The following is a 27,689-nucleotide window of genomic DNA, read 5'->3' on the forward strand; positions in this document are numbered from 1 at the left end:
TTAATTCAGAGAAGACATCCAGGACTGTGTGTGAATTTTTTTTTTTTTCATTTTTAAGTGATACAGGGTATTTTGTTTGAATTTTTTATACTCTATGTGTCGAACGCAATCCAGCTGTGGGAAGCACTTGGCAAAGAGTTGGTCATGATGGCTTTGGAACAGCACCTCACCTGGAAAGGAAACACGCCTTTAAGTGCTGACAATGACGTGCAGGGTGACACGACCGTCCAGGTCGTCTCTCTCCTCTGCTGCCCTCGACATCAACCACTTGGTTATTCCAGACCCTCATTTTATCTTGCTAAAAGATCTCGGCCCGGTTGCTTAAACGTTCCTCTCCACTTGGTGCATTTAAACACGGGCCAAGCATGATCCTACAGAGTTTGTGGGAGTCAAGAGGGCAGCGTTTGATAAAGAACATGAAACAGGGGTGGCCAGAGAGCAAACAAATCCTGCTGTAAGTACATGGCATACCTTCAGTTATTATCTCCAAATAAACCCTGGTAATGAGGTTTGGGGTTCCTCTCGGTTGCATGTTGATGATGAATTCTCTGCGGAACTGACTCCAACCCATTAAGCAAGCTTGCTCCTGCCACCGTGGCTGTTAATTTGACAGGACACTGTCACATTAAGTAGAACAAACATGTTTTCGCCCAGTCGGCCATCCAGAACCGACATGGCTGTTACTCTAACAACTGGATATTGATTGGAATCACTCACCCCTTCCGACCCTCCGCTCGGAGGTGGGGACCAAGGCCCGGCTGCTTGAGGATTTGCTTCTTTGGCACACGTGGGTAGCATGTTAAGGACGGCCACAAATTTTAAGCTTTTTAGCTCCTTGTCATGTTCATCCATCAGACACTGTCTCTGGTTCTCATTTTCATCAGTGGGACAATAGGCCCTGAATAAATCACTCCGTGTATTAATTTTATGGGTCTACACCTCCACGTGGGAGGAGCATTGTTTTCAGCATTTACAGCTCTATAAATACACAGCATCAGAAGGCACAAAAAAAGAATTCTATAGAAAGTCCAAAACGAGAATCGGAAATGTGAAACCGCTGGATTTTTAAAATTCAAAGAAATTCTCTAGCCCCTTTATTTTTTAATCTGTGTGACTGAAAGACATAAGACATCCACTTGATTTTTGAATTATTGACCCATTTGCCAGATATGATCTTAAAGTCTTCCTGTAAATCAAACCTGCTAGACTAGGATTTATGTTTACCTAGTTTTTAGTTTCTGCTTATTTTATTATTTTATTTTATTTTATTTTATTTTATTTTATTTTATTTTATTATTTCTTTTTTAGTTATTTTAAACGTGCTTGTTACTCTACGTGCCTACTGTTTAGCAGACTTGGCGTCTCACCCAGTAGTTGATTTATCACAGATAAAATGTAACCTGTGCGTTTCCCTGTGGCTCCATGCCCACCAGAACCTGCTTTGTGCCCTGCCAACGTGCGTTAAATCCATTAGGGAATCTCCTGAATGACAAGGACCTTAGAGAACACTTAGTCGAATTGTTCATCAGTGTCCTTTGCCTGTTCTGGAACATTCCTTTTTATTTTTTTCTGGAACATTCCTAAGTAATAATCTGATATTTGCTTGAACACCTCCGGTGATGGTAAACTCACTACTGCCTTCGAGGATTCTAGTAAAAATGCTGTTTTACTTGGCAAAACTATGTTGACATAAGCTTCCAGGTGTTGGTTACAGATCCTCGGTCATATAATAGAGGTTAAATCTCTTTTCTGTATGGGATTCATTAGAATATTTGAAAATAGATGTGGTGTTCTTCTTCTGTATCCTTCAAACTGAATGTATAGGTTCTTTCAACTGTTTCTCCTATAGCAGGGGTCTGCAAACTGTAAATCAGACCTGCTAGAATAGAATTTATGTTTACCTAGTTTTTAGTTTCTGCTTATTTTATTTATTGTTTAGTTATTTTAAAGGGCCACCTTTATTATTTAATTGAGGGCCACCTCTAGACTGCCACTTACATACGTGAATAAACTTTCATTAGAGCACGTCCGACTATTTACAGATTACCTGTAGCTTCTCCCATAATTCTTTCACAGGAATGGCAGACAGAATTGGTTAGTTGTGATAGAGACCTTGTGGCCCACAGAGCCAAGAATAAATTTAATTATCTGGTCCTTTTTATATGTGTACAAAAAGTTGGCTGCCCCTGCCCTACACCGTGGCAGGTCAAGTCCCCTCATCATCTTTATTCCTTCTCAGATGCCTGTCAGTTTTTCCCTCTCCAACACTGTGACCCTTCCAAACTTTAGAAGCAGGTGTCCCTTCTTTCTGGATGCTCTTTCTCCTAATGCAGCAAAAATCTGCTGGTTTACAAAAATTTCAAGGCACAAAGCCATCCTCAGTTAAACTAGTGAGATTAGCCTCTAAAGATAAGTGTTTGTAGTTTTCCTCCAAATCAAGTCTTATTTCAATGTTTTACGGCTGCTTTAAAATATATTTTGGAGGGACGCCTGGGCGGCTCAGTGGTTGAGCATCTCTGCCTTCGGCTCAGGGCATGATCCCAGGGTCCTGGGATCGAGTCCCACACTGGGCTCCCTGCATGGAGCCTGCTTCTCCCTCTGCCTATGTCTCTGCGTCTCTCTGTGTCTCTCATGAACAAATAAATAAATCTTTAAAACACATATATGTATGCTTTTGAGTCGCTATTCTTGCATAGCATTGTTTTAGACGCTACAAAATACTAAATAAAATAGTCCTTCCCCAAAGAGTTCATGCCTGGTTATATAGAGGGAGCATTTACAAAATAACTTATTTTACTTCTTTATCTCCCTTCATTAGATTACCCTCTCCACAAAGGCAAAGAGCTATGCCTGCCTTGTTCTACTGTCTCCCCCATGCCTGGAACAGTGCCTGGCACATAGCAGATGCTCAGAACATATTGATTGGATGAAGGAACTACTTAGAAGAGAAAGATAAAATATCAACATTTAACTAAGGTGGTTTTTTGTTTGTTTTTTTAGAGAGAGAGAAAACACATGAGCAGGAAGGGGCAGAGGGAAAAGGAGAGAGAATAAAATCTTAGGCAGACTCCACACTCAGCATGGAGCCTGAGGCAGGGCTTGATCCCACGACCCCATGATCATGACCTGAGCCAAAATCAAGAGTTGGCCGCTCAACTGACAGAGTCACCCAGGTGCCCCTTAGCTATTAAATTGTGTGATGCAGATTATATGAAAAATCTGAATTCTGGGTAGAGATAGAGCAACACAGTGAGTACATAGAGCTGGATGGAAACTTTGTCGTGTAATATAACCTCCGTCAAAATGGAAATTCTGCTTATGGTCTGCAGATTCATATTTCTCATTTGCATCGGAATCTTCTAGTTCACTTTTATCAAAAACAAGAGATTCCTGATACCCACAACTGACCCACGAATTAGATCTCTGAATGCGGAGCCCAGAAACTCACATTTTTCAGCAAGCAGTGCAGGTGAATCTCTTGAACCCTCCAATTTGAGAACTACCACTCTCAACAGAAGGTGGCCCACCTCTACGTGAACACCTCTAGCTATGAAGATCTCACGCTACCGGGGACCAGCTTCTCTGTTTGTCAGCTTTAGTGGTTGGGAAAAGTATTTTTCAGGCTGCAATCTGGCCCCTAGAATTTCTGGTTGTTGGTCTCAGTTATGTTCATTAAAATCATAGAGAACAAATTTTATTTTTTCTCTTCCCCATGACAGCCCTTCAGATGGGTGAAGATACCTATAAAATTCCTTCTCTAAGCTAAACAGTTTTGGATGCTTTAACTTTGTTGTTGTTCATTGGCAGAACCACCCAGGGTCTATCAGTTACTCCAGGATTGAGTCTCATCAGACTCATTGGAAGAGGAGAAGAGGAGACTTGCTCATAAATCATGAATTCCAGTCTCCACATCCTTGCTGTTCTCCTGACAAGTTCCATATTCCTCGATATCTATCTTAAAACATGTCTCCCAGAAAAGACTAGTTTAGTGGTCAGGCTGCAAGTCACAGAATCAGACTTTAACGTTAATTAGCTCTGAAAAAAAAATTAGCTCTGCAACCCAGGGTGATTATTGTTTCACCTTTGTTAGCTTCCATTTATCTGTTTTATAAAACAGACTGAAAAAGAAAATCACTGGTAATATTTGTAAAGTATTTTAGGCAGCAGTTGGTATATGGTGAACTTTCAAAAAATGTCGATTACTACTATTACCCTCCTGGCGGAATGAGACCATTTCTTCCCAGGAATCCTGTGAGTGTTGTAATTTTTTATTTACATTCCCGTCTCCCGTGGCAGGTGCTGAACTTCTCAAGGCGGGGACCACATCTGACTTATCTCTAGCCACAGCTTCTAAAGGCCCACTGGGGAGAGCTCAAATAATCCAATACTCTCTAAATAAGTTTTCAACCTTTCCAATATTTTGTGTATTGCCAACCTTCTACGCTGAGCCTCGAAACTAGGCCAACGCTAATAATACACCCAACTCTGCGGGCAACCAGTTGATAAAAGGCACCTTCCCACCAGCCCGGGTGGTGGTAATTGTCTCAGATCCAGCTTCCCGGCCCTTGCCCTTGCTCCTGTGTTGAGTCTATATCCGTCTCTTACACATGATCCTCTGGCTTGGTCACCAGGCTTTCATTTTGCGCTTGCCTTGTGGACTCAAGGACTGGGTTTGAGCTTGCTCTCGGCTTCCCCATGCTTCTGACCCCGGGAGCAGCTACCCTGCCTGCCTTACTTGCCGTCTCTAGGGCCTCGAGCTGCACCCCCTGTTGGACATCTGGCCAGCACTCTAGCCGTGCCAGAGAAGAGCAAAGCAGAAGAATGAGAAAGATGCCACGATGCAGGGCCGGCTGCACATCGGTCTGCTCCGGCCTCACCATGTCCTTTTGGTTTCAACCGTGTGCTGTGCAGACAGAGGGTGCAAGTAGCACATCATTAATATTTCAGGGATTATTATCGGTGATGAAGTGCGGATAGAGCTGGTTCAACCGAGACACAGGGTTATGTAAGTAAGTCCCGGAAAATGTCATCAGTGTCAGCTCCACAAGTCAGAAGGGAGGATGACGGTATCGGGCCTCAGAGCAAACCGCAGGTGCCGAGTTTGACCTCCTTTGTCTTTGCGGCGGTGGCCCGACGCCCAATCAATCTTCGAACCGGGGTGTGAGGCTTTGCACAGAAGAGGCTGGCGCGGTCCAGCGGGGTGGGCGGTTGATGGAGAGTGAGTGTGGCATTGCTGGGTTCAGATGGAATTAAGGATTCATGAGAGCGCAGGCAGGCAGGCAGCCCTGAGCGCAGACACAGTGAGTCACAAGGGAGTCCCGGCGAGCCTTCGGGTCCCAAATAAGCAAGGAATTGCTTTCTGATGATGCCAAACTATAAATATCATCGCCTCAGAAAACCAGCTTCTCTTTCACAACGTCAGGAACGAGCGAAGTAAGACTGCGAGGCCGGATGTGTTGGTGGGTAAAGAATATGAAGAGCCCTGGCCCCCCCGTAGCCACTCTGGAAAGAATGGTCAAGAGGCCTAGTTTTCTTAAGCTATTATTTGAACCGTATTCTAATCATACTGAGAGTCGTGGATGGGATGCAGGCGAGATCCATCTCTCTGGTGTCCTTACTGGGTGCTAAAAGCAGAGGCGTTGGCTCTGCTGTGGCCCTGCCCCGGGGTTGCTGGCCGCCGAGCATCACCTGCCCTCAGCGGAGGACACTGTGGTCTGGATTCGGGGTGATGCTGACCCCTCCCCTCCTTACACTCTTCCAGGTTTCACTCTTTCAACCGAAGACAGAAAGCTGGAGCATAGCCATTAATTAGATTTGGGCCAGAATTTTCTGAAAAGCCTGGGAAGGAAGCATGTCCAGAATCCTTGGGTCTGTCGTCTCTGACTCCGCTGTGCTGGTCACCTGCGGCCTGTCCCCCCGGGGGTTTAAGGACTCGGTGCTTACTTAAGTAAGTACTTAAGTAAGTAAGTATTTAAGTAAGTACTTACTTAATCCTACTCACACCCCACGAGGGGTTGAGTCCGGGCACCCCGGGAGCTGTCTGGTCCTGCCAGGGCGGCCCTACTTTCAGCAAAGCGGTGCCCTAGTAAGGTGTCCAAATAGAAGAAGTGGGATCCGGCTCCTCCACGGCCGTGCTGTCCCCCCTGGGTGCCCCGGGGGGAGGTGCTGCACCTTTGCACACTCCCGAGAGGAGTGTGAACACCCGGAGTGCCCAGACACACGCGTAACCTGCTCCCACCCTGCAGGCCGCGGCTGCAGCTTGCCAGAGTGTGTCACACAAAGGGAAGCAAAAAGACCTAATTTGGGGACACAGGCTACCACGTAGGGCCTGCATCAGCACGGCTGCACTAGACTCTAACGTTTGGAAGCTGATTAAACCAAAGCAGGTCTGAGCTGTGCACTACGTGACCCGAATCCCATTAAGGCGACTCTGTGCATCATCTGGGAAGAGCTCATCCACTTTCTCTGAGCTCTTCCAATTTCTAACTGTTCTGTCCGGGGTTATTTGTTGACTAAATGGAAGGAGGCAGTGCTCCTGGCTAATTTGTGTTCCTATCTTTACAAACATCAACCAAAAAAAAAAAAAAGATTCCAGCACCTAACCAGACAAATGCAAATAAAACATTATCTCTTTGATTAATCGCAGCAATATCACAGAACATTCATCTTTTATTAAAAAGAATTGTCGGCTTTCCAGAATCTGGGGGGAGTTTTATTGTTTCCTCCGTTTTTATGGTAATGTAAAGGAAAGCAGTGTTACATCAATCTAACACTTTTCTTTTCCGTGGATGTAATTTATACCATGTAAACTTCACAGCTTCCTTTCAATGCTCTAAAATCACGCTGTAGGCTCCTCATCTGGGATTTTTATTGCATAAATACAACTCTGAGTTTAGACTTAAGTATATATATATATTTTTTTCTCTTCTCTAAGAAGCATTATAACTTGGAAGGCACAACACGGATATATTTTTATTGTTTCTATCTTCGCTCACAATATGCCCATACATCAGAACCAGGTTTGGACTCTACTAAAATCCATCTGTGGTTGTGACAGATGTTAATGAAAAAAAAAATACAAATTTTTCCCCAGAATAAAAGCCCATGAGAAATAGCGTGGAATCTGTGGGTGAAAATAATAATTTAAAAAAGTTGCTATCAGGGATCCCTGGGTGGCGCAGTGGTTTGGCGCCTGCCTTTGGCCCAGGGCGCGATCCTGGAGACCTGGGATCAAATCCCACGTCGGGCTCCCGGTACATGGAACCTGCTTCTCCCTCCGCCGGTGTCTCTGCCTCTCTCTCTCTCTCTGTGACTATCATAAATAAATAAAAAATTAAAAAAAAATTTAAAAAAAAAAGTTGCTATCTAAGAAAGCACACGGAATATCAAAATAGCATTAAAAGCCCTGAGATTTAGGGGGAAAATGTCCCTCCTGCAACAAGGTGTTTATAGGCTCACCCTATAAGTCCATTCACCACCTGGCCTCAGTCTGTCTTCTCAGGCCTCCTTCCCCTTCTTACCCTCCCCCACCCCGACTAACCTACCACTCTAGACTCTTTGGTTAATCCCAATTCCCTGAATATATGTGCTTTCATACCACCTTACCATTGCCCATGCTGTTCCCTCCATCTTCCCGCCTTCTCGTTTCTTCTCTACCTGCAAAGAGCTACTTACTCTTCCAGACTCGACTCAGCTATCACCTCTCCAGGGAAACACTCCTAATGCACACTTTGTTGACTGCACCCTCCTCACCCAGCACAGAACACTATCAGCACCTGGCATAGCTGGCACAGTTTATCTAAGTCCCTTAACTACCCTGGCATGGTAACTGGCATGAGCATGAGCAGTGAATGAATGAATATGCCAACCAATCAATTCTCAGTGAGAGGGCCTGGAAACTTTCTTCAGCTTCTATGACCTCCTCTGAGTCACTTTCCTGTTTAAATTATTCTTGCCCTAATTTTGCAGTGAGCCCAGCTGTTCATTGGTGGTTCCAAAGCTCTTGTCAAGTCCTGCACTTGTCCTAGTAATATCTATATTTTTCCCATTGACAAGTCCACAATATTTTCTTTGGGAACTTCTGACACGTTTTTAGAATATAAATTGAGCACCAGGCTGAGTAAGAGTCAGGAGACTGACAATCTGGTCCTGAATATTCTACTAAACATGTACTGCAAAGCCTGAGCAAATTTTTATCCCTTTCTGGGTCTTTGTATCATCTGTTGTTAAATTGGGAGGGTATCCGGAATGTCTTACATCCCTTTCAACTTGAGAAAAAGAGCATGATTGATCATGTTCTAAGAGTAGCTCCCCTGAAAGGAGTAATTATAGTTTAATAGAGACATTTCGTCTAATTAATATTTACTGATTATAATATATGTTTTTTTTTTCATTTGTTCTAAGATCTGGGGATACAGCAGTAAGAAAAACTGTGGAAAAATGCCATCTGTGTAGTTTACTTCCTGGTTGGGGCAGGAAAATAGACGATAAACAACTCATCAGTGTATATGTATGCATATATCTATCTATTTACCTAACAAATCAAGGGGTGGTATGAGCTGTGGGAGGAAAAATTTCAAAAACAGATTAATACAGAGAGTGAGACTGTAGTTGAGGTGAAGGTGGAAGGATAGATGGTTTATGGTTTTATATAGTAGGTCCAGGTTTATGATATTCTATATTATGTCCTGTATGTCCAGAGAGATGGCCTCACATATACAGTGACAACTGAGCTGAGAGAGAGGGGTGTTCCAATTAAAGGGAACAGCAAGTGCAAAGGACCTGCGGTGAGAATGTGACTGGTTTGCTAGAAAAAGAGGTTGAATAATGTGAGAGGATCAGAGAGGATGAGAAATGAAGAGGTTGGAGAAGAGGAAACAGATCTCAAGGGCCTTTTCGGCCACTGTGAGTGCTTGACTTTGAATATGATGAGAAACTGCTGGAAGAATCAAAGGAAATGAGTGACAAGATCTCAGTCAAAATCTTGGATGCCCCCCCCCCCCACCCAAATGGCTGAGTTGAGAACAGACGGGAGATGGTCAGGGCAGCACAGAGAGAGGCAATTACAAACACTCCACATATAACAGTGCAAGTGAGTTGGTCTTGGGCAGAAGCAGTGGAGATGAGAAGCTGTTGGATTCCATTTTCACTGGAAGTTAGTGCTGATAGAATTACCGATAGGTGAGTCCCGCACAGAGTGGGACAAAGAACTGTGACCGACTACAGCGTCTGTGGCCTCAGCAGGTGGAAGGTTAGAGCTGGCACCCCGGGAAGGCTGCAGAGCGAACGGGAGAGGCAGGGTAAGTTGGTGAGAACACTCAGGAGTTTCGATTGGGACACGAAGTCTGCGAGGCCTCGTACATCGAGTGGTTATGTCACGCAGGCCGTTCAGCTAGATCCTGGAATTCCAGACTGAGTTCTGGGTTGGGGACATACATTTTAGAAAGATCGAGATAGAAATACCTTCAGACATAGGGGAGCAGGTGAGATCACCAAAGGAGTGAACATGGACAAGAGTGGTCCAAGACAGAGTCCCGGGGAGCTCTAGGAATGAGACGTTGAGGCGATGAAGGGAGACGGCCAAGGAGCTCGAGAAGCGGTGATCAGTGAGGTAAGAAGAGAACCAAGAGACATTAGGTCCAGGAGCCAAAGGCAAAGAGTGTCTTAAGATGACAGGCGATGTCAAATGTCACTGAGACGGAAATGTGGTGGAACTTGAGTCGGCTCTCACTTCCCATTGCACTCCCGGGAGTCTATTTACAATTAGGGTCATCCTAGACCCTGTGCCAAGCAGGGACCCCGTCTTCTCACCACGTCCTGTATGAATTTGCACACTCTGCGGTTATACCGGGCAAAGCCTGAGAACATGCCCATGGCAGCCTGAGCCAGCTCTACAGGCCCGCAGAGCCTTCCGGCAAGGCCTCTTAAGTCAGCATCATCGGGTGCCCGGGCCATACAGGGTCTGTCTCAAGTGCACACCAGCACTTCTGCTCCGTCGCAGGCCCCCACCCCACAATATTTCTCATTCTCAATGCAAAGGTGCAAAGGATGACATATCGACCCTGCTCTCCTTTTGAAAAACAAACAGGTTTCACATTTTAAAAAAAAATTGACACTAGTTGTTCAGGTTACTGCTGTTATTATTCTTAACCGCTTACATTTACAAGTACTAGGTATCCTTTTAATCACTTTAACGTGTATGATTTTGTTAAATCCTCATAACATCCTATGTGACTGGTATTACTATCACCCTGCCCGCAGATGAGGATAGTAAGCCCCAAAGAGGTGAAGCGGCTTATCTAAGGTCAAACAGCAAGTTAATGGCAGATTCTGTCGTCAAACCCAAAAGTCGTCTTCTGGAGGTCTCAGGCAAGAAATAAAACGGGAATATTCTGTTTTCCCAAACGCCCTGTTCCCTGGATATGTGTATTTTGAACTCCGTTCCCAAATGCTCCCTTTTGTAATTCTCAAAAAGGTTAAGCTATCTGGAACTAGCCCCAGAATTTTCCTGATGCTTGAAATGAAGCCAATGTCTACATTTTCTACCCCCTTAGATGGTTATGCTATTGCTTGAACAAGGTATCTCATGATCACACTGACCAGTGAGTAAAGAGCCATTTGAGTGGTGGCCTTCTAGTCCTTCAGGATTCTAAAACTGATTCAAACGATTACCAGCATTTCTGGAAATGTGACCATATGATAATTAGCTTCTGGGTTTACTTTCACCAGACCTCGGTGACTAAGCAGTATTTAGAACTTTACTAGCCTCTTGGTTATGACAAGTATCTGTTTGGTAAGAAGTAACAGAATTCTTTTTCTTTAAGTGAATGGTGGCTGAGATGATTGTTTTAAAAAAATAATAAATCCATAAATTTGAAATGTCAAGTCATTTGTTAGAGAAAGGATCATTCAAATTCCTTAGTAGGCAGAGAGACTTTTTTTTTTTAAGTTGTCCATGCTATTGAAAAGCAACCAGATTAGAGCCCCTCTCCTCCTCCTAAAAATAGATATACATGCAAATTTAGGCTGTAACTTTGTCTCCTTGTTCAGTGAAAAAAAAACATCCTTGGGAAATCTTATTTCACGGAGAATGTGGCTAAATAACACTAAATCTCTATATTTAATGGACACCAGGATGTGTTGTCTTGAACTGTTTCCATTAGTCTTTGTGCTCTCCATTCTCTCTGACACCCTGATCGCTGCAGGCAGATCTGGGAAGCGTTAGGGAAGAGAGGGATGCTGAGTCATCCGTAGTCTCCTCTGGCCTCCCCAGTTTCTCACCCAGAACCTTCCACAGACCTTTGAAAGGAGTCACAGCGGGATCAGGCTTGTGGTCTCTACTGTGGTTTACTACGTGTGGGGGGGTATGTGTATGTGTGTGCGCTTGCACACATGCGAAAGCAGGACCACCAGCTCCCGTGGGGAACAAGCCTAAGTTCCTTACTTCATTAGCAAAACAGTCTACCTAACAGGGCTTCCTGATGCAGTTGGAACCTGGGCTCTGAGCCCATCTTTCCTTCTTCAATGGCATGAGGTAGCAAAAACATGCTGAGAGGAGTCCAGGAGCAGCAGCTGGGTAGCTCTGGCTCAGAGTCTTTTATGAGGTTATGGTCAGAATGATGACCAGTCCAGTCATCCAAAGGCTGAGGATCTGCTTCAAACCTCCCTCACAGGGTAAAGGAAGGAGGATCTAGCTCCTTGCTGGCTGCTTCCTGAAGGCCTCAGCTCCTCACCAACACACCTGTGCCTCGGGCAGCTTACGTACCCTAGCAACATGGCATTTGGCTTCCTCCAGAGCCAGGGATCCAAGGGAGCAACTAAGACACCATGCCGAGCATCAGGGAGATGATACATCATCATTTTCTCTGTGATCTATTCACTGGGGGTAAGTCACTAAGTCCAGCCAGCTGTCAAGGGAGTGGAGTTGAGCTCTACCTCTTGAAGGGAGGAGTATTAAAAACCCTGTAAACATATTTTAAATCCACAATGAGATCCCACCTCACACCAGTGAGAATGGGGAAAATTAACAAGGCAGGAAACCACAAATGTTGAAGAGGATGTGGAGAAAGGGGAACCCTCCTGCACTGTTGGTGGGAATGTGACCTGGTGCAGCCACTTTGGAAAACTGTGTGGAGGCTCCTCAAAGAGTTAAAAATAGACCTGCCCTACGACCCAGCAATTGCACTGCTGGGGATTTACCCCAAAGATACAGATGCACTGAGACGGCAGGACACCTGCACCCCAATGCTTATAGCAGCAACGTCCACAATACCCACACTATGGAGGGAGCCTCGGTGTCCATTGACAGATGATGGATAAAGAAGCTGTGGTCTATGTATACAGTGGAATATTCCTCAGCCGTCAGAAAGGACAAATACCCACCATTTGCTTTGACGTGGATGGAACTGGAATGTCTTATGCTGAGTGAAGTAGGTCAGTCGGAGAAGGACAAACATTATATGGTCTCATTCATTCGAGGAATATAAAAATTAGTGAAAGGGAATAAAGGGGAAAGGAGAGAAAATGAGTGAAAATATCAGTGAGGGAGACAAAACACGAGAGACTCCTAACTCTGGGACACGAACAAGTGGTAGTGGAAGGGGAGGTGGACAGGGGGATGGGGTGACTGGGTGATGAGCACTGAGGGGGGCACTTGGCGAGATGACCACTGGGTATTATGCTATATGTTGGCAAACTGAACTCGAATAAAAACTAATTAATTACTTAATTAATTAATTAAAAAACCAAACCAAACCAAAAAACATATTTTAAATCTACCACACTTAATAAGCTAGAAAGTACTCTAGACATATTACCCTGCCCCCTAACTCTATGAGTTTAGGGATTACTCTAGTTCCCACTTTACAGATGAGGTCAACGAGGCCTCAAAGTTTCAAGATACTCCTAGGGATGTGGTACTACTGGGATTCCAAACCAGCTGAATAATTTTGAAACATCAAAAAAATTTTTTTCCTCAGTAGAAATTTTTTTTTTAAAGAGAAAAAAGGAGAGAGCCTGTGCATGTGAGTGGGGCGAGGGAGGGGGAAGAGGGGCGGAGGGAGAGGGAGAGAGAGAGAACCCCAAGGGGACCTCATGCCCAGCGTGGAGCCAGACATGGGGCTCAAGGTCACAACCCTGACCTTGATCACGACCTGAGCCGAAATTAGGAGTTGGGCACTTAACCGACTGAGCCACCCAGGCGCCCCCAGTATAAATCTTAACAAAGCTTCCTTCTTCTTTTAAATCGATGATCTGTACATAGAATATTTGGTAATGCTTCAGGAAATAGAATTTTGAATTATGCAGGACATGTCAATCTCTGACATTGTCAAATAATTAAGAACGTGCTACTTCTGAGCCAGGACCAATTGTGACAGGTCAATAAAGTCTACAATATTTCGCCACGTGGATTGTACTTCATTCTCAAACGCCATCAGCCCAGAAGCATAGTTTTTAAAATATAAGAAGTTTATTTGGGAATTTAGCCATTTTTTCAGTTTATTCACCCAGGATGGTTAAAAGTTCTAAGAGATTCCCATAGAGTCAGCTGTAAAATTATCTCAGTGTCTTTTTCACCCCCTCTATCTTTTATGGTCTCAGATTTATTTCCAATTATCTCATCAACGTGGGGGCTGGGGTGGGGGAGAGCCCCACACTCACACTGCCATTTAAGAGCTGCTTTCCTGCCAATAATGGCCGGGGTTTAATTTACTAGGGGATAAAACTGCAGTTGTTGACCGAGTCAGAGCAGAAGGGGGAAAGACTCAATGATCCGGATGACGGCTTCACTAACAGGCGAAGAACAAATGTCAGCAAGATATTAATCAAATAAATAATAGATGAGAGGTAGAGAGGGGGCAGGGAGGGGGGGAAGGAAGGAGCATGAACAAATAAATGAATGAACAAAAGAATGAATAAAGAGACGTGGGTCTGAACCTAAAAGAGGGCAAGAATGGGCATGGCATGATCGGCCATAGGGTGGAGAATAATGGTCTCAAAGCTTTGTGCAAAAGCCTTCCATGGCTTTCCGTTGTGTAGAGCAAGGAGCAGAAGCCTGATGCCTAAACTGCCTGACTTCTGCTGCTGGTCCCCCAAAGGGGCCAGCCTCCCACCTGAGGGCTGGCAGTTGGAGCCTCCTAGCAGCTTGACTAGGAGCTTGTGTCAGTCCCAGAGATCTTTCTCTGGGGCTGACACACTTCAGTCCCACAGAAGGACCTTGGAGACGTTGCCCTGAATCCTTTCCCCTCTCCAAGCATCCTTTGCTGCTCTTAGACAAGTACAGTTTATCCTCCTGTGTCAATAAAAGGAGCTACTCCCATTCAAAGATACTGGGCCCACACCTCAATCGTCGATCTCCGAGCTAAAGATAATTTAGAAGTTCATCAAAAATATTGCAATGAGGGTTAAATGAGATAAAGCAGGTACAGCATTTGGCATAGTATCAGACACTGTCAGCTGCAATCATTACTATTACTATTACTATTACTATTACTATTACTAATTATTATTATTAACTATATTTCAGGCTTTAGAGGCCATTATTCCAGCAAATGCCCCAAAAGTTCAAAACAAACATGTAGTTCAAAAGATAAAAATTAAAAAAAAAAAATCAGGGATCATGGCTATTGAAATCTTCAAGCACACTCAGTAAATGGCACCTAGTCCGAACAAATAAAGAAGAACAAAGCCAAGGAGCGGCAGATGGATGTCCAAGCATGACATTTTGACAGATAAAAGTTGGGCTGGGCCAGCCCATGTGTGCACAGAGTATTAGGCAGAATGTCCGCCCAGGTTCAGCCCCACGGCGTAGGGGCCAGCCTCCCCCCTGCCCCACAGGGGGGCAGAGCCAGCGCCCGGAGGAGCTCCGCAGAAAGACCACATCAAGACCTGGACCAGGGTGGCTGAGCTGAGTCTGCTGATGCCTCATTCATTCGTCACAACTGTCTTAATCAGATCAGTCTTCCTCCTCCAGGTCAGAGTCAGCAAGAGGCAGACCAGGGGAGGGTATATACGCCCCGAGTGCCTCCCACATAAAAGAAAGCATCTCGAGGTAGGGAGGAGTGTTCCCCTGGAGGAGCGGTTTCATAGAGAAATCCTGACCATTCCAACCCAAGGTCCGGGCCCATCTGTCCAGATTGTTGGCTCTGGGAACAAAGACACAAAAGGTCACTTTGAAAGTCATCCCACCCTCTAGGTATGGGATATGCCCTATAACAAATTGTTTCTTTTACGGATGCATTTTCCTTTTTTTGCAATATATTCTTATGGAGGGGTTTCCTACCTTCTTTCAGCCTAAGGAGTTGCTTCATAAACAAATGATAACTAAAGCCCGTAACCAGAGAACTAATTGTAAGAATAGTTACCACAGTCCTGGACAGCCCTGGACTCGTAACCTGAGGAACTGATTGTCAGTCCCAATCCAATCATTTTCTAGCTAAATATCCTTGACTGGTCATTTAAGTTAAATCTCAGGTATCAGGTCTTTCCAATGCGGAAGATGGTCTCATGTGATGAGACCTAAAATGTCTCATGTGATGCTGGTCACATCGCCAAAGGATATATGTCAAAGCACTTGGAAGGTGCTGTGCACGTAGGTGTGGCATCGCCAAGGGCTTCACACGTATTTTAATTACACAGATAAATGAGAGGATCTTATGCCTTAGGAGTCCAGGCAAAGGAAAAGAAACCATCCAGGTTTTAACAGTATATGACAGTGAAGCAGCGAGGGAAAAAAAAAAAAAAAAGATTCTGTTTTCTCCCACTCGTAAATCCATTAATTTTTCATGATGGGCTTAGCCTTGAAGAGATTTTACATATAAGAGGAGGTTTTTTTTTTTTTTTTTTTTTTTTTTTTTTTATTATGCCGTCCAAGGACCGAAGATTTGGGAACCCGTAAGTTGCCAAACAATTGGATATTTCATATAGATGCAAAGCCACTATATTTATCCTTTTCAAAAAAGTCAGACTGAATCCAACACAAGTGTCTTCTTGTAAATGCTTTTCATTCAAAAATGAAACAAAAGATGTGCTGCTGCTAAGAGCCTCAAGGTCTAGAATGCCTCTGCGCTCCTTATTAGAATTCCTTTCTTCAAAATAGGCATTTTGTGTCCCCGAAGGACAAGCCCTGCGTTGGTTCAGCTCTAGGAATTGATTAATGTCGCAGGATGTGATGTATATTTAAGCCAGACTCGTGGTCTATTAGCAATTCACAAGCCGTGACTGTGCACCGTTCTGTGCTCAGCTCCTTTTTGCATCACAAAATGTTTATAAATCTGCCTCCGTCCTCAGAGCGGTATATAAACCCATCAGCAAATCGTGTGTACATGGAGGGAAGGGAAGTAGAAGGTTATGAATTTATCACAGCCGCCGGCTGCTCTGTGACAAATTAAATAGCACCCTGGCCACTGGGGTCCCCGCCAGACAGTCGGTCAGAATGAACTGTGGATAGATTGAACCTCCCTTATTGGTGACAAGTCAGCAGCTCACCCAAACATTATAAATCGTACCCCCCAGTCCCTAAAGAGAATTACACCATGCTCAAGGCAAGCCTCTCCTTGCTGCAAGACTGTAGTCTTAGGATTTCCTTAGAAGACAAAGAGCATTAAGGCAAAAAAAAAAAAAAAAAAAAAAAAAAAAGTCATGAGGCATAGGTGGAGAGCAGGAAACACAGGTGGGTGAGGAATGGTGGGAACATTATCTCATTTCCAGCCCCAGCACCGGCAGGGAGCATTCAGATTAATTGAATATGTATCCCTCATATATATATATATATACACACACACACTCACGTTCCAGAAACACTATATATATATACATAGTGTTTCTGGAACATGAATTATTTCCCTTCCCATGCTTGGGACTTTAACAGGCAGCAGAAAGTGAACAGAAAATGGGTCCAACCAAAGCGCTCACAAATTTGCACTGACACCTCCTCCAAGAGGTGAGTGTCCAGATTCTGTTTTCAGCAGGATGTAGTCGCAGGCAGACCTCATTTTCCCTTTTAATCGAAGGGTATGTTGGGGTACCTGGGGGGCTCAGTGGTTGAGCATATGCCTTTGGCTCAGGTCGTGATCCCGGGATCCTGGGATCTGGTCCCACATAGGCTCCCTGCATGGAGCCTGCTTCTCCCTCTGCCTGTGTCTCTGCCTCTCTCTCTCTCTCTCTCTCTGTCTCTCATGAATCAATAAATAAATAAAATCTAAATAATAATAATAATCTAAGGGTATGCAATTGTATTCAAAATATAAATGTTCAGTGATTGGTGGGAAGATACACCATGACCAGCTATCCTAAAAGATCCCACAGTCGACTAAAAATTTCATCTTTTAAAGGTTTAGCTTATAAAATAAAGGTATTTCTTATGTGTTATATGTATTTTATCCCAATAAACAAAGAAAAAGAAATAAGGTATTTTCTCCCAGAGAAGCACACATACGAACTAGAAAAAAGGAGACGTTTTCTGCAACTGCATCATAGAATCAAAGACTTTCAGAACTGGAAGGGCTCTTAGAAAAATGCATTCAATACAGAATTTTCCAGAATGTTTTTCTAAGTTATAGCTTTTGCACTAAGAAAGGATTCCAAAGTCGGAGTAGTCATTAGTTCTGCTCACTATAATCCAGCTTTCCTTTCCTCTGTGCAGTTTCTACCTTCCTGATAGTTGACTAGGATCATGTGACTAGTTCTGGCCAATGAATTTTGAGTGGGAATCAGATGTGTCGTATTTTGGGCTGTAACATTTAATAGCTGGTTTGAGACCCTCCTAAACTTCCTCATTTCTTTCTGCCAAAATGATCTGCAATTTTCATGATGATGTCTACTCCATCGGCTGGTGTCCCTGAGTGACTATGAACATGAGTCCCATTAAACCACACTACAAATGTGATGAGAGAGTGAGAAGTGAGAGCATGGGGAGGGGGGAAGAGAGAGAGAGAGAGAGAGAGACTTTCTTTCTGTAAGCCTATGAAATTTGGTTGTATTTTTTCTGTCTGCATAACCTGGTCTACACTGACGCAAAGGCCAGTGGTGTTTGAAGGACACAGATTTATACAGGTTTCTGTACCACAGAAATGTTCAATACTAGAAAATGTGAATCTTCAAGACAGGCATATATATTGGAAAACTTTCTCATGCGTATTTGACCACAGAAGTTTTTACTTTATTTTAGTTTAGTTTTTGTGTATTGTGCGGGGCCCCGACTGCCATGTCGAACGAAGAGCACAGTGATCCACAGAGCAATTAGGGAAAGAACTTCTGGTCCAATGTCTGCGGTTTACAAAATAGGGAACAAAGCCCTAAGAGATAAAGGTCTTCTCCAAGGTCACATTCAGTCATATCTGGACGCAGCCATGGGGGGCAGATGGCCACGGTCCGTCGTGGACCTGGGAAACTGGGGTAGCTTCACAAGTGGATCAAACGTTTGCAATGTTCTGGCCTTTCACTGGGTCTTTGCAAAGCTAACCCTGTGGAAGCGCCCATCCCCACCTGGCCACACAAATGAAAATCAACACAAAGTTACCCACAGAAACTACATTTTCCCACAGAAAATTAAAACAAAACAAAACAAAACACCCCTAAGAAAAGCTCAAAAGATTTCCCAACCAAGACAAAAGCTAGAGGTAACATTTTTAAGAAATGTGAGGGAAGAGAATTTCTCAGGTGGATCTTCTCAACCAGGACTCTATAGACTGCTGTGGGGGGAAGGAGAGGGTGTGTGGGGGGGGAGAAAAAAAATAAAAAAGAAAAGAAAAGGGAAAAAAAAAAGATCAGTTCTCTTGCTAAACCTTGGCAGTGAGAACCTCAAGGACATGTTGTACTCCTTTTCCTTGGGGAAAGCTTTAGCCAAAAAATGAGATTTCAGTCTGAGATGAGGGGGAAACTAATTCACTGAGGCTGTTGTTAAGCCGTCCAAGACATCTCTCTCCTTTGAAACAATTTATTTTGACTGTGGGCGAGGAGAGGCCCTAGTAGAATTTCTTTCTCTCTAACAGAATCACAGAAGTCAGGCTGATAGCTTAGACACTGTGGGAGCAAAGGTCTACCGGAACATTATTTGGATTTAATCACAGTATCAAAGGAAGGAGTAAAACCTGTTTCAAAACAAAAACAAACAAAAACAAAAAGCAAACAATAACAACAAAAACACTAAAAAAGTAAACTGCTGCCTGAATATGGATATTGCCAGAAATTAAGAAAAGCTCTAATAATTTTTTTAAAAAAAATTACCTTTGGTAGCAACTCCAAACTGAATCTCTGAGCTTCACCGAAGCACTTTGTCTCATAGATTCGGGAGGATTCTAAATGGTAGGCTGTGTCTTCCCTGAAATATGTCCCCCAAATGCACGTTCTCTGTGGCTGGTTTGAAATGACCCAGATTGTATTGGATTCTTCACTGGAGTGAAATGAGATCTTTAGTTAAAAAGTAATGAAGTGTAATTGGAACATAAATAATTTTAAAACATTTTGGTCTAGGCCAGAACACTGGCATGTGAATAATTTTGCATCCTGCCCCAGGGACCGTATTGGTAGACACAGGTGGGGAGCATGAATTCCAAATACTGCCTTGAGGGTTCCAGACATAATGGCGAGGGCAGACAGGCCTCTGGTTTTTTAGTCAAAGAGCCTCTACGGAAAGCCTCCTGCTGCACTGCTCACCCCCATGGAGAACAGAGAGCTCCGCCGCGCCCCCAGCCAGCTGCGGGAGCAGGAGCAGCTCAGCTCAGCTCAGCTCGGGAGCCCTCTGCCTCAGCAAACCTCCAAATAATTGCAGGACCCCGCTGGAGTGCCCCTTCCCCCCAGAGCAGGAGGTGCAATTAGAATAGACAGGACTTGGGAAAACATGAATTTAAAGCTACTGTAACAGCTCCCTCAGGGGACTGCAGTACAGAGGGAGGTCCCAACTCAAATGCACTGGGGCGTAGACCACACCTGGATGCCTGAGGACCCTCCTCCACCTGTCACTCATTTGCATAACCCCAGCCCTTCAAATATAGGATGTCCTTACTCATGAAAGGGGCTGCTTGTCACGCAGCAGCAACTACACAATGACTAAGCATCATTCGTTGTCTGCCTCCCGCATAAAAATGTGATTTATTTATTTAAGATTTTATTTATTTATTCATTCATGAGAGAGGGGGGGGGGGCAGAGACACAGGCAGAGGGAGAAGCAAGCTCCATGCAGGGAGCCCAACATGGGACTCGATCCCTGGTCTCCAGGATCACACCCTGGGCTGAAGGCAGTGCTAAACCGCTGAGCCACCAGGGCTGCCCTAAAAATGTGATTTAAAAAAATCTGATTGGAGCCTCTTTCCTGGCTCCTCGGTTGTCTAAACCCCATGAAGAAGTTCATCCCTCAGGAAAAAAAAAAAAAAAAGAGAACCTGTACTGTCATCTTGTCATCTTACCTTCTTTTCTTCCTTGTGGCCCAGTTCCTTCATTTTCTTTTCATCTCTGATTTGATAAATACATTCTAAGGAAAATGTTCTGGATTTAACAGCTCCTTCTTTCTTTCCAGAGCTGGGGCTTCTGCAGAGGTCACGAGAACCATGAAAAACACATGAACCTAAAAAAAAAAAAAAAAAAAAGCATGGATGGAGGGATTTCTGGATTCACCACCACTGATTGACCAAGGAAGAGGGATGTCTGCCAGCAAATCGGAAGCCAGAGCACTGCCTGCAAATCAGTCACCGTCTCACTCCTACATTCATTTAACAGACACATTATAAATGTTGATAAGCAGGACACTGTGCTCGTTACTGACTCAGACACAGAGATGAAAAAGACACACGTCCTAATTTACAGAGACTTCCAGTCTGACAAAAAGAGGCAGGCCTATCAACACATATCTATAACACAAAACCCAAAGACATAAAATATGGGCTAGAAGAGGGGCGTGGGTGGGGGAGTGGGTGAAATAGGTAACGAGGACTAAAGAGTACACGTATGATGAGCACCCACTAATGTATAGAACTGCACACCTGAAACTAATACGACGCTGTATGCTACCTATGCTAGAATTAAAATGTAAAACTTAATAAAAAATAAAAAAAAAAAAAACAAACAACTCTGCGATAGAGGTAACAGCCACATACTATGGAATATAGAGAGCACCGTTGATGCGAGCCTCCAAGCAAGAGCCCTGGTTGCATGCATGGGATGCAACCCATCCCATGGGGATGGGGAATGGAGTGCGGGCCTGCTGGGCTGAGCAACCAGCCTGGCTGCTGGGCGGAAAGGCTGCCCATAGAAGAGTCTGGCCAGGGCACAGAATGTCAGATCGCTGCGTGCTGTTAAGTCAAGGTGTATGGAAACGTCTACTAATAACTATCTTCGTTTCCGAGGGCTTCTGTAACAAGTCAGCACCAAGTGGTTAACGATAACAACAGGAACTTATTCTCTCACAGTTCCAGAGACCGGCATCCAAATTTAAGGTATTGGCAGGGCCGGGATCTCTCTGAGGGCTCTAGGAAAGAATCCGGCCTTGCTTCCTCCTACCTGGCAGTTCTTGGCATTCCTTGGCTTGTATCTGGATCGCTCCCATTTTTGCTTTAGCCTTCATGGCTGTCTTCTCTCTGAGTCTCTGGTTTCTCTGCTTCTTTTTCTTACAAGGATGCCAGTCAAAAAAAAAAAATAATTAAAAAATAATTTAAAAAATAAGGATGCCAGTCATTGGATTAGGGCCCCCTTAATCCAGTAAGACCGCTCCCTGACTAATTACATCTGCAAAAAAAAAAAAAAAGAGTATTTTCAAATAAGATCACATTTTGAGGTTCCCAATGGACATGAAGTTTAGGGGAATACTATTCAACCGGATACAGTAATCGATATGATTTATCATTTTTGAGGCGAAGGGTAGGATAATGTGTCATGGCTCCAAATAGGCAAGCTTTGTGTCTAACCTTTCTAGCTAACAGCTTCCTAATAAAGACAAGTTCAACAGCTATTTTAAAAGTAGCATAGACTGAATAGCCAGGCAGATTTGGAAGGATGAAGAAAGAGGACCGATGACATCACTGCAGGTTTCCAGGAAAGGTCGATAGCGACACTTGATGCCAACGATAACACCACCAAACATTTGTTGAGTGTTGCCTCCGAGCCAGGCATCCTTCAAGCTGCAGGTACATCGTTAATGCTCGTAACAGCCCCGGCAAGAAAGATTTCACCAGATTGCAGGTGGTAAACTGTTTGCCACTTGGCAAGTCTTAAAACTGAGGCACAGAGCGCTTAAGTGCCTTGCCCGAGGACTTGGGCACGCAGCGCATCATTGTGAGAGCTGGAAAATGAAGCAGGGAGTCCAACTTCAGAGTCCGTGACTTCCGCCACTGCAGTAGAGCTGCCTCTCTAAGATGGTACGTCCTTAAGCCAAGCAAATTAAGGAGAAGAGTTCTTATTACAGCAGAAGATGAAGAGCGGAGGCAACAAGCTCAGTTGGAAGCATAGTTAAAGAAATGTTCCTCCCAGCACTTACTTAGGAATCTGAATTGTATTTGGTGCATCAGGATGCGCCTCATACCTCCCTAACAAGTCTCGAAAAATCCAAATATGCAGAATGAACACCGCACTACAGAACAACAATGCAGTGCCTCAGAACGTTGCAATAAATTATCAGAGGGGGAGACTAAATGTTGGAAAACACCCTTTTGCATTTCTCTTTGGACTTTATCTCTCATCTTTATCTCCAGGTCAGTCTGAGTCAGGTCCTCTGTGCTCTGCTCCTCCGTGACTCTGGCGGGAGGCTGCAGAGCCCTTGGGCCCTGGGATGAAGCAAGAGGGCATCGTGCCCCAGATCACCTTATTTCCTTCCTTGCTACTGATACTGCACAGCCAGATAATCACTATAGAGTGTTTCATAAGTTGTATCTTCATTAAAAAAAGTCTTCTTTTTTTAAATAAATTTATTTTTTATTGGTGTTCAATTTGTCAACATATAGAATAACACCCAGTGCCCATCCCATCAAGTGCCTCCCTCAGTGCCTGTCACCCAGTCAACCCCACCCCCCGCCCACCTCCCCTTCCACCACCCCTAGTTCCTTTCCCAGAGTTAGGAGTCTCTCATGTTCTGTCTCCCTTTCTGATATTTCCCACTCCTAAAAAAAGGTCTTCTTTAGGCATAGATCATCTTTAATTAGCAACCACTCTCCTCCTTTTACAATACCCTTTTTTAAAAAAAAAAAAAAGTCACTTTTTCTCATTCTTTTTGTTCCTTGACTCTACTCTTTTATCCACAGGAATCTGGACAACGATGCACTGCAATTGCCCCTGCCTGTGTTGCCAGTGATAGATCTGAGCGTGGCTTCTGATACCAACATCGTATTTGACAATCTTGACCTCTCCTTCCTTCTTGAAGCATCCTGGTTTTATTGTGGTGGTTTGGAGGACATTCTCCCCATTCCTGTTTCTTTCTTACCTCTATAGTTTCTCATGTCCCAGTTTCTCTTTTGATTTCTCTGCCTAGAATTTAAATCAGTGATTTTCAAATAGGGCATTATGATCACGTTGTAAGGGGATGTGATGGTAATGAGAATTTTGATAGGCAGCCTCAAAGATGACACCCGTGACTTGTTCCTCATGGTATTTATCCTTGTGTGATCTCTTCCTCTCAAGTGCAGACCGGATTTACTCACTCATTTCTAGTGAATGGAATGCTGCAGATGACATGTGACGTGTCTTTGAGATTAGGCTATAAAAAGATTGTGCTGGGGTGCCTGCCTGAAGCATCTGCCTTCGGCTCATGTCATGATCCAGGGGTCCTGGGATCCAGCCCCCACTTCAGGCTCCCTAAACAGTAGGAGGTCTGCTTCTCCCTCTCTTTCCACCCCTCCTCCCTGCTTGTACTCTGTCTTGTGCTCTCTCAAATAAGTAAATAAAATCTTAAAAAAAAAAAAAAAAGACTGTGGCTTCCATCTTGAAAGAGTCCTCTCTTGCTCTCTCTTGGATTCCTCAACCTGGAAGAGCCAGCTGGGAGGTCATGAGTGAACCCTAAGAGAGGCCCATGTGATGAGACACAGACAGTGGTCTGCCCAAACCCAGGCGCGTGAACTTGAAAGAAAACATTCTTTTGGTCAAACCTTCAGGTGAGACCACAGGCAAGACCAACTTGGTCGCCAACAACCTGAGAGACCCTTGAGCCAGAGGCACCCAGCTAAGCCTCTCCAGATTCCTGACCCAGAGACACTGAAGTAACAGATGTTAATTGTTTTATGCTGTGAAATTGGGGGGTAATTTGTTATGCAGCAATAGAGAACTAATACAGGAAACTTGACTGATAAGCTTCACTGACTACCCACCGCTCCCTCTCCTACCACCGCGGTCCTCGCTCGCAGCCTCCAGCCTGCACAGCCCCCTTCTCCGCCACTGTCAGAACCATTCAACCAGAGAAGTTCTGTCTTGATCTCTCTTATAAATTTATTCTTTATACAATTTTATTGTACTTACTGCACAATTTTTTCCCCAGCTAAAAATTGATTGGAACGCCAATGTTCTCAGTGTGGGTGTTTCTCAGGGTTCCATCCTTGGCATGTATCTCTTTTCAGATTTCCCACTCTCCCTTAAAAACCACACTTAAATCCATATCAATAACTACCTTTCTCTACTTCTATAGTTCCCAAAGGCACATTCCTAGACTTATCTCAAACCTTGACTCATCATTGGTCATCTCCGTTTGTCCCCCAGGCATGTGAAAGTCAAAATGTCCAAAACCGAACTTATAAACTTTCTTACAAAATATGTTTTTCTCCTGTTATTTTCCACTTTAATTGTTGGTGCTACCATCACTCAGGTCATCCTTAATTTCTTGTCCTCACTCCCCACCATTCTTTCAACAAACATTGAAAATCCTATAAAATCTCCTTCCTTACTGTGCCTTGGATCTATATCCTGTCCCTCCATTGTCACTCTTACTTTCAGGCCACCGTGGTTTCTGCCTGGATTATTTCAACTCTCATCAACAATCTACCTATATCCACACAACACAGGGGTGGAGAGCTCCGGTTGATGTTTCAGACTTATTTCTAATCTCAAATCATTTGAATTCCAGCTCTGAATACTTACTCACTGGGCTATATTGCATAAATCATTTAATCTCTCTCCTTGTAGTTATATCATCTATAAAACAAAGATAATAAGAATACATGCCTCAGAACGTAGTTCTAAATGCCTTAGGAGACTCATATGATGTGTTTCGACTGCTGCCTGGCATAGGGACAGCTCTCAATAAATGTTAGTGGTGATTATTGAAGGGCAAGCTAGCAGAGTGGCAAGGGCATGGACAGCCAGCCTGATGAGTTTGAATTCTTGTTCTGCCATTTATTATCTGAGTGGACCGAGGCAAGTTACTTTAGCGCTCTGTTCCTTCGCTTCTTCATCTGGAATACCAATACTAATCAACACACAAAATTATTATAATGTTAGCGCATGCTGAACACTCATCAAATGTTTCCTATTATTGTCCCTATTGTGCCACTTGTAGATCCATGCATTTCCCTGCCAAAATATTTCTCAACCTCAGGTCTCAACATCATGACATTTCCCTGCCCTTTGAAAGTCCACCCATTACTCCTTAGCACAGCATCTTGCAACTTTCGTGATTTGGCAAACATCTCCAGCTTCATCCCTCTCCATTCTTTTCCACTGAAACTTAAACTCCAATCAGACTAAGATATTGATCTTTAAGTATTCCATATTCTCGCGAGTCTCGCCGTCATTGCAAATGCCATGCCTCCTACCATAAAGACCCCTTCTACACTACTCACTGGGCTAACTGCTACCCATCCTTTCAAAATTTATCTGATAATATCAAGTTTTCCAGGAAACTTCCCCAACTACTACTGATACCCCATGTAACACACACATACACGCACCCCAACACACTCACGCATATTGGTCAATCTTCCATGAGTGCCCATAGTTCTCTCTGCACATTTCTATATGTAATATCCAGAAAATCGTAACTAACCTTGTATATTTATGACTTTCCAGTAGACATGAGATGTGTGCTCCAGCAATGAGCAGGGACATATGGAACATTATAGGGACACAATAAATATTTAATCAATGAACAAATGAGGTCTCTAATCTACCAAGTCCTTTTTTTTTATTTTAGAGAGTGCATGAACTTTCTGTATTATGTTCCTACAGTAGACTTTTGATAGAGTTTGGAAACAATTAGAGAGAGTCTCAGTTTGAGATCAAAAAAGTACATGGACTCTGAACAATGAGGAACCCCAAGAGGCTCCAGGGACTGTGTACTAATGTCTTCAACTGAGCCCAAGTGAATAAAGTCTTAACAATCTCTCTAAGCCTGTCTATTCCGTAGCTTCAGGCAAGTACATACCTGGTTAGAGTCTGCTATCTTTTACTCCAAAATTCCACAATACTCTTTATGAAATTCAAAGTTTTTGAATACTTCAGTTTCAGACCAACAACTCCAATAAGGTAGGACTCGTGTCCCATATTTTAACAGTTTTCTAAGTACAATTCTCTAAGTCAGTTGCTTAAACTGGGGCTCCATTAGCCAGTGTATTGATTTCCAATTGGTGGGAGGGCCAAGATGTGAATCACTTCACTAGAGTGCCAAGAAAGGTAACTGAAGAGACCAAAGAGTTTCCTGTCTTTTTAGGTTTAATCAAGGAACTGCTAAGTTCCCAATTCTTAAAAATATGTAAGAATGAGGAAGCTATGCTTTTTTTCTTCCTATACAATTTTCTCTTTTGATATATCCTGAAGAAGCAAAATAACTATTGAGAAACGACAGGTTCTGCTGATAGAAATGGAAGAAATGGGAGAGATAGTCTTCAGGTCTCAACACAAACAAAAATGAGCAGTATCCATGTTACTAATGAGATCTCCTCCTGAACCCACTTATTTCATAAAGGGTCTAAATATGTGAGATGAGCAAAGATAGTTTTCTCAAACAGAACATTTTCCTGTAGCTAGGAAAGAGAATTGGAGGGAAAATTACACCTATAAAACTGATTGAGAGGATAAAGAAAGAACTCTTTATATTTCTTACATTTCTAACACAGAGAAATGGAATCATTTTTCCAGAATGTGTTTTCATTACTGGAGTAAGGCGGCAATGATCAAGGTAAGATTGAGAGTTTTTTGTTTTTTTTTTGTTTTTTTTTGTTTTTGTAATGTATACCTATGGGGATGTTTGGCATTTCTCCTGACATAAATAATTTTTCCAGAAATTTTGGCTGGAAGTTTCTGTGCTGCTGCAGAAATAGGAACTAGAAGAAATAAACAAGTGATAGGAATATGTAAGAATATAGAACCTATAAAAAGTAATGACAAATAACAGGCTAAAGTCTTGACCTGACTGGGAAAAGAGATGTCAGTTTCAATTAACAACTGAGAACCTATGTGTCTGCAAATGTGGGTCCAGTAGGGTATATCCAGGGCTACAGGGTGTAAGCTAACTCACCTTGTGCCATAAAACCACTCTAGACTTCAGAGGGAAAGTAGTAATGCTTTTTAAACAAAACAAAACAAAACAAAACAAAACAAAACAAAATAAAACAAAACAAAACAAAACAAAAAAAACTGCTTCAAAGTCTATCTTCAAACCTGTGATATATCCTTGTTAACTGATCTCTTAGTAGAAGATAGTGACTTTAGGGGCACCTAGGACTCTCAGTCAGTTAAGCATCTGCCTTTGGCTCAGGTTATGATCCTGGGGTCCTGGGATAGAG

This window comes from Vulpes lagopus, chromosome 15 (assembly GCF_018345385.1).
Source record: "Vulpes lagopus strain Blue_001 chromosome 15, ASM1834538v1, whole genome shotgun sequence".
In the NCBI taxonomy this organism is placed as follows: domain Eukaryota; kingdom Metazoa; phylum Chordata; class Mammalia; order Carnivora; family Canidae; genus Vulpes; species Vulpes lagopus.